Below are 6,349 nucleotides of genomic sequence, written 5' to 3'. Positions count from 1 at the left end.
TTATTTCTTTAGTTTCTTTGTGAAAGAAAGTCTTGAATTCTCTGTCAGTCTTGAAGGCTGATTGTGTAGGCTATAGATGCCTGGATTGACAATTTTTTTTCTTTTAGATCTTAAAAAACTTTACTCCAACTTGTCTTGGCCTTTAAGGCTTGTGCTGAGACATCTGCTGTTATTCTGATAAGCTTTCTTTTTATAGGTTATTTGATGTTTTTCCTTAACAGCTTTTAGCTTTTCTTCCTTTTGTTAAATTTTGAGAATTTTCATTGTGGTGAGTCGTGGAGAGACTTTTTTTCTGTTTGTGCCTACTAGAGATTCTGTGCCTTTTGTACTTTCCCTAGATTTGGAAAGTCTTCTGCTATGATTTCAGTGAATTTCTTTTGTATCTTTTGAATTGTCTTTAATTTTTCCTGTAATCTTGTAATCATAAGGTTGTTTTGTTTTGCTTTGTTTGTTTTGTTTTACATCATCTAGCAGCTATTGGATCCCAGCATGCATAGTATCTTGTCATTTTTAGTTTGTGATCTACCCCTACCTTGTCTTCTATTTCTGACATTGTTTCTTCACATTGGTCAAATCTGCTACTCATGCTTTCTATTGAATTTTTTATATCTTATGTTTCTGCTTGCTCTCTTTTCATAATTTCTAATTCTTTGCCAGAGTGGTCATATTTTGTTTTTTTGTTTTTGTGTTTTTGGTACTGGTGATCAAACTTGGGACCTTACACTTGTAAGGCAGGCAGCGAAACCACTGAGCTAAATCCCTTGCACATTGGTCATATTTTGAATTGTCTTATTTAACTGTTTTCTTTTTCTTTAATCTCCTTGAACATTTTAGTAGTAAAACCCTTTATCTGTGTAATTAAATTATCTTTAAGTTGATGAATATTTAGGAATTTCTTTGTGTTTCTTTAGTCTCTTCAAACATTTTAGTTGTTGTTCTTTTTCTGTAACTTTCTCTACTTCAGTCAGTATCCTTGAAATCAGTTTTTGGGAGTAAATGGTTTTTGGAGGTATCTTGTTTCTTTGCTTTCTCACATTTCTCATTTTTGTGTTGTAATTTGAAGATCAATGTAGAAGAATTCTGTCACTATTATGCTGATCTCTTCAGATTCTGTCTCCCTATGTTGGTTCCTTGGGTTTAATTGTGTTTTAGTGTTTATGCTCCTTTTCAACCTACTCAGCATAATATTTGAAGGCCTTCTTAGCCTGCCATCTCTGTTGGTAGGGAATAATATAACATGAAAACCCTAGAAATACCTTAATAATTTCATCCTTCTCCCTCCTCAAATATATTCTGCTAATATTGCCATGAAAAACATGTCATCAAGGTGACTGCTAAATACACTAGGTTTGGGTAAAATGTACAGGCACTTAATGTCTTCACAATTGCATTATGAAAGATTAGATTAAATGTCTTGCAAAGTAGTTTAAGTACAAGTATAATATTAAGTATTACTCTTTGTATTATGGACCAGAGAGAGCAGTTGAAGTTGATTAAGAAACAGCCAGCATTCTTCTTTTTTGTAACCTAGAAGGTCAAAGAAATGTTAGTGGTTATTTAACATAATTTGTGTGTGTGTGTGTGTGTGTGTGTGTGCATGCACACACTGTATGTACCACTAACTCAGGTTATTCCTTCTATTTGATGAACTATGACAAGAATGTTGTAAGAATGAACTGCTTGCAAAGTGAGGAAGAACATATGTACATTTCAGTATACTTTATTTGTCCAAGTTTGTGAAAGGATCATTGCACAAATTATATAATAAATACGTTTTTCTAAATTTTATTTTTGCAATACTGTGGATTTAACCCAGGGCTTTTCATGTGCTAAGCAAGCTCTCCTCTCCTCCCCTCCCTTCTTTTCTTGTTTTGAGAACAGTCTTGCTTATTTTCCCCAGCTGACTTTGAATTTGTAGTTCTCCTGCCTCAACTTCTTGAGTAGTTGTTATGTGTGCTAGATAATAGTTTGAATTGTTATAATTTACATATAGTATAGTGTATGCCCTAAATGTGTACCATATCCAATTTGAAAAATGTACATGCTAATATAATTCATACCTCTTTGATGATATAAAATGCCTTCATTACTTCCAAAAGGTCCTTTTTGCCCGCTATAGTTTTCCCACCCTGTACACAGAGGCAGCCGTAGTTCAGATTTCTTAGTTCAAAACTTTGATGTAGATGGAGTCAGGGAGAGAGATGCCCCCACATACACATATATCAAGACTTTTTATCCTCAGTATGTTTTTTGATATTTATCCATGTTGTCATGTGCATTAATATTTTCTTTATGTGATACTATTCTTTTGTATGCATATACCACAGTTGTTCTATTCTTCTATTTAGGGACTTTGGTTATTTTTGTTTTGATGCCTATGCATAAAGCTTTTATGGGTGTTCTTTTATAAGATTTTAAAAATAATATATTTCATTTCTTTTGGTTAAATATCTAAAATTAGAATTGTTGTATCATAAGGTAGGAATATATTTTATGTGAAATTGTCAAGACTTGTCACTTCATAGCCTCATTAACATTTGGTATGACACACGTTTTAGTTTAACTAATTGTTGGTGTGAAGTGGTTGTAATTTGTAAATTGAGTATTTTTTCCATTTGCTTATTAAATGTTCATTTAGCCTTTTAATGAATTTTTTACCCATTTAAGAGTGAGAAGTTCTTTACTTTTTGATTAGTATTGAATTGTATGTTAGGAGTTGTTTATTCCTGATAGAAGTCCTGTTTCAGCTATATACTGCAGATATTTTCTGTCAGTTTGTGGCTTACCTGTGTCTTTTATTTATTTTTTAATAGCTATTGAGGTATAATTGACATATATTTTTGGTATGCAGTTTAGCAAGTTTTGACATAAATATACTTCCTTGAAAATACCTGCACTGAAGATAATAAACATGTTACCACCAAAAGTTTTTGTGTTCCATTTTAATCCCTTCTATCCACCTCCATCCCTGTCTCCAGGCAACCACTGATGGGTGTTCTTTCATTACAGATTGCATTTCCTAGTTTTTATAGTTAGTATTTTCTAGGGTATTATATAAATACATCAACAGAATATTTATTTTGTCTGATTTATTTCACTACAAATGATTGAGATTCATTCCTGTTATAGTTTGTATCGATAATGCATCTTTTTTGTCTTTTTATATTGCCTACCTCAATTCTGCTATGAATGTCTCATAGTTTGTTCATTTTTATGCAATTTGATGGGCATTGGATTGTTTTCCAATTTGGGGCTGATAAAAATAAAGATGTATTGATAATGTATGTGTCTTTGTGGTCTTAATTTGCATTTTTACAATTACAATGATTATCTTATGCTTATTTGTCTTCTTAAGTGTTCTTTGGTAAAATGTCTTTTTAAATGGTTTGCCAGTTTTTAAATTTATTGTTTACTTATTGTTGGGTTTTGAGAGTTTTTATGTATGTTTGTCCTTTATCAGGTGTATGATTTACAGTTATCTCTGCTGTCCTCAGAAAAGAGTTCATATTTCTTAACATGGTTACAAATTTCGGTTCCTTCCAGCAGGAGATTAATTTTGTTCCCCTGTGTCAGGAATTTTGGCTGGCTTTGTAACTTGCTTTGACCAACAGAAAATTCAACTATAATTTCTTAGCAAGATCTCTTGGTACTCTGAGACAACTGTGGTTTGAGGAAAGCCCATCTAGCCTTCTTGAATGCAAATAAAAGCTGGCAAGGAAAGGCCCAATCCCATTCAAACCCAGCCTCTTCACACCCCAACAAAGCCTAGTTTGCCAGACAGTTCACCAGCTGAATACAGCTACATAAGTGAATCTTGGAGATACCAGAAAAAGAACTGCCTAGTGAACCCACAGTATCACGAGAAATCATAAATCACTTTTGTTTTTAAGATACCCGCTTGATTTATACATAGCCTCAGACATTCATAGATACACAGTCTGGACTTGACTGTCTTGTTTTTATGCTTCCTATGTGTCTGCCAGTCCTTCTTTTCAGAGTAAATAATAATAATAGCTAGCTTGTTATTCAAATTAGAAACTAAATCGTCATCCTTAATACCTTCCTCTCCCCTTCCTACATCCAGTCATCCATCCTACCGTTTATTTCTCCAATATATATGTTGAAACTGTCTAGTCTTCTCCAACTCCACACCATTCTAATCCAAATCTCCTTCATCTCATTTGTCTGAATTATTATAACATCATTGTAACTGGTTCTGATCTATTGACTATATATATTTTTGTGTGTTGTTAGAGTGTGACTTTCTGTTACACCTGAAGAGATCCCACTGCATTCAGAATTTGCAACCCACATAATGTGGGCACAAATTGTGTAATCTGGTGGCTACCCACCTCTTATTCTCAGCACATACCATTTTCTGCCTTGCTTGCTGGACTGCACAACCCTGACATTTTAACAGGACCTAGAATTCATTTGCATAGGCCTTCATTGCTTTTTTGCCTGGGCTAGTACTGTGTAGTAAGTTGAATATTTTACCTTCCCCTTCCACTCAAAGCAATAATGATGTATGAAACCTTAAGAATGTGGCCTTATTTGAATAATTGTTTAGCAGATATAATTAAGTGATGATCTCTAGTTAAGATCATTCTTGATTAGAATAGGCCCTAAATCAAATGAGGAGTATCTTTACTAGACATAGAAAAGGAGAAGACACAGACACAAGGAAGAAAGCTGTGAAGGTGGACGGAGAGATTGGAGTTAGGCTGCTATACATCAGGAAACCTTAGGAACCTCAGATACTGGAAAAGACGAAGAAGAATCCTTCACCACTTCCTTTGGAGGGTACATGATATTGCAGACACTTCTATTTCGGAGTGTTCTGAAATCTTTCTTTAAATTGAAGTAAAATTCATCATTTGGTTAACTATTGTAAAATATATAATTCATTGCCATCATGTTTATAAGATTGTCCAACTTTCACCTCTATCTAGTTCCCAAATGTTTTTATCATCCACAGGGAAACCTTATACTTAAGGACTTAGATAGTTTCTCCTTTCTCCCTTAACCTACCTTTTAGCAACCACCAATCTTTTATGGATAATTTTTTCTGATCTAACTGATCCTATTGTATTGACCAGTAGTAGGTCTGGGTTTTTTAATTTGCTTTCTGCATGTGGTCTTTACTTACTGATACTTCATATAAGTTGAGTCATACAGTATGTGACCTTTTTGTGTCTGCTTCTTTCCCTTAGCAAGTTTTTGAGATTCACATTATAGCACATATCAGTAATTAATTCTTTTTTATGGCTATATGATACTTTTGTACTAGAGGTACTGCATTTTTTGGGGGGGCATTTATCATTGTATGGACATTTGGGTTGTTTCTACCTTTGGGCTATTGTAATACTTTTCTGTACATGTATGTTCAAGTGTTAATTCTAATAAGTGCTTTTCACTTGTTGGTTATGTAGTAATACTTTTTAACTTTTCTGAGGGACCTTCAAACTATTTTCCATGGTGTCTGTTCCATTTTGCATTCACCAGCAATACATAAGAATTTCACTTTGTCCATATGTCTGCAGATTCTTGTTGTCCATGTGGTGGGTTGTGCCTGCCCCACTTTTCCCTCCTTCCCTCGCTTCCTGTTTCCATCTTAGTGGTTATGAAGTGGTATTTTGTTGTGGCTTTGTTTTGGATTCTCATTATGACTAATGTTAAGCAGACACTGTGCGTATTGGTCATTTATTTATTTTCATTGGAAGAAGAGCTACTCAGGTTCTTTGCCCACCTTTTAAAATGGTGGTTTCTTTTTGTTAAGTTTTAAAAGTTATGTATTCTGTATTTTAGATTAATCAAATATGTGGTTTGCAAATCTCCCATTCTTTAGGTTGTCTTTTTACTTCAGTGTCCTTTGTTACCAGAGTTTTAATATATCTTTTTAGGTATTGGAAATTGAAACTAGGGCCTTCCCACTGAATTATATTCCAGCCATTTTTCCATTTTTTATTTTGAGACAGGTTCTGGCTAAGTTGTTCACACTGGGTTTCAACTTGTGATCCTCTGGCCTTAGCCTCCCAGAATGCTGGGACTTAGGCATGTGCTACCATACCCATCTCAAAAAGTGTTCATTTTGATGAAGTTCAAGTTTTATACTTCTTGTTTCTATTTTTGCATCATATCTAAGAATTCATTGTCAAATCCAAAGCCATGAGTATTGATTATTTACCCCTTTGTTTTAGTTTTCTCTAAGAGTTTTAAAATTTACCTCCAACTTTTAGGTACTTCTTGTAAAGGATCAATTTTGGATCAATTTTGACCTATTTTGACTCTAATTTTTGGAAGTAGTAATAGGTCCACCAACTTCTTCTTTTTTTTTTTTTTTTTTATT

The sequence above is a fragment of the Fukomys damarensis genome, unplaced genomic scaffold (assembly GCF_012274545.1).
Source record: "Fukomys damarensis isolate Sample0158 unplaced genomic scaffold, DMR_v1.0_HiC HiC_scaffold_4, whole genome shotgun sequence".
NCBI classification, from domain to species: Eukaryota; Metazoa; Chordata; class Mammalia; order Rodentia; family Bathyergidae; genus Fukomys; species Fukomys damarensis.
This window is presented reverse-complemented; position numbering follows the sequence as displayed.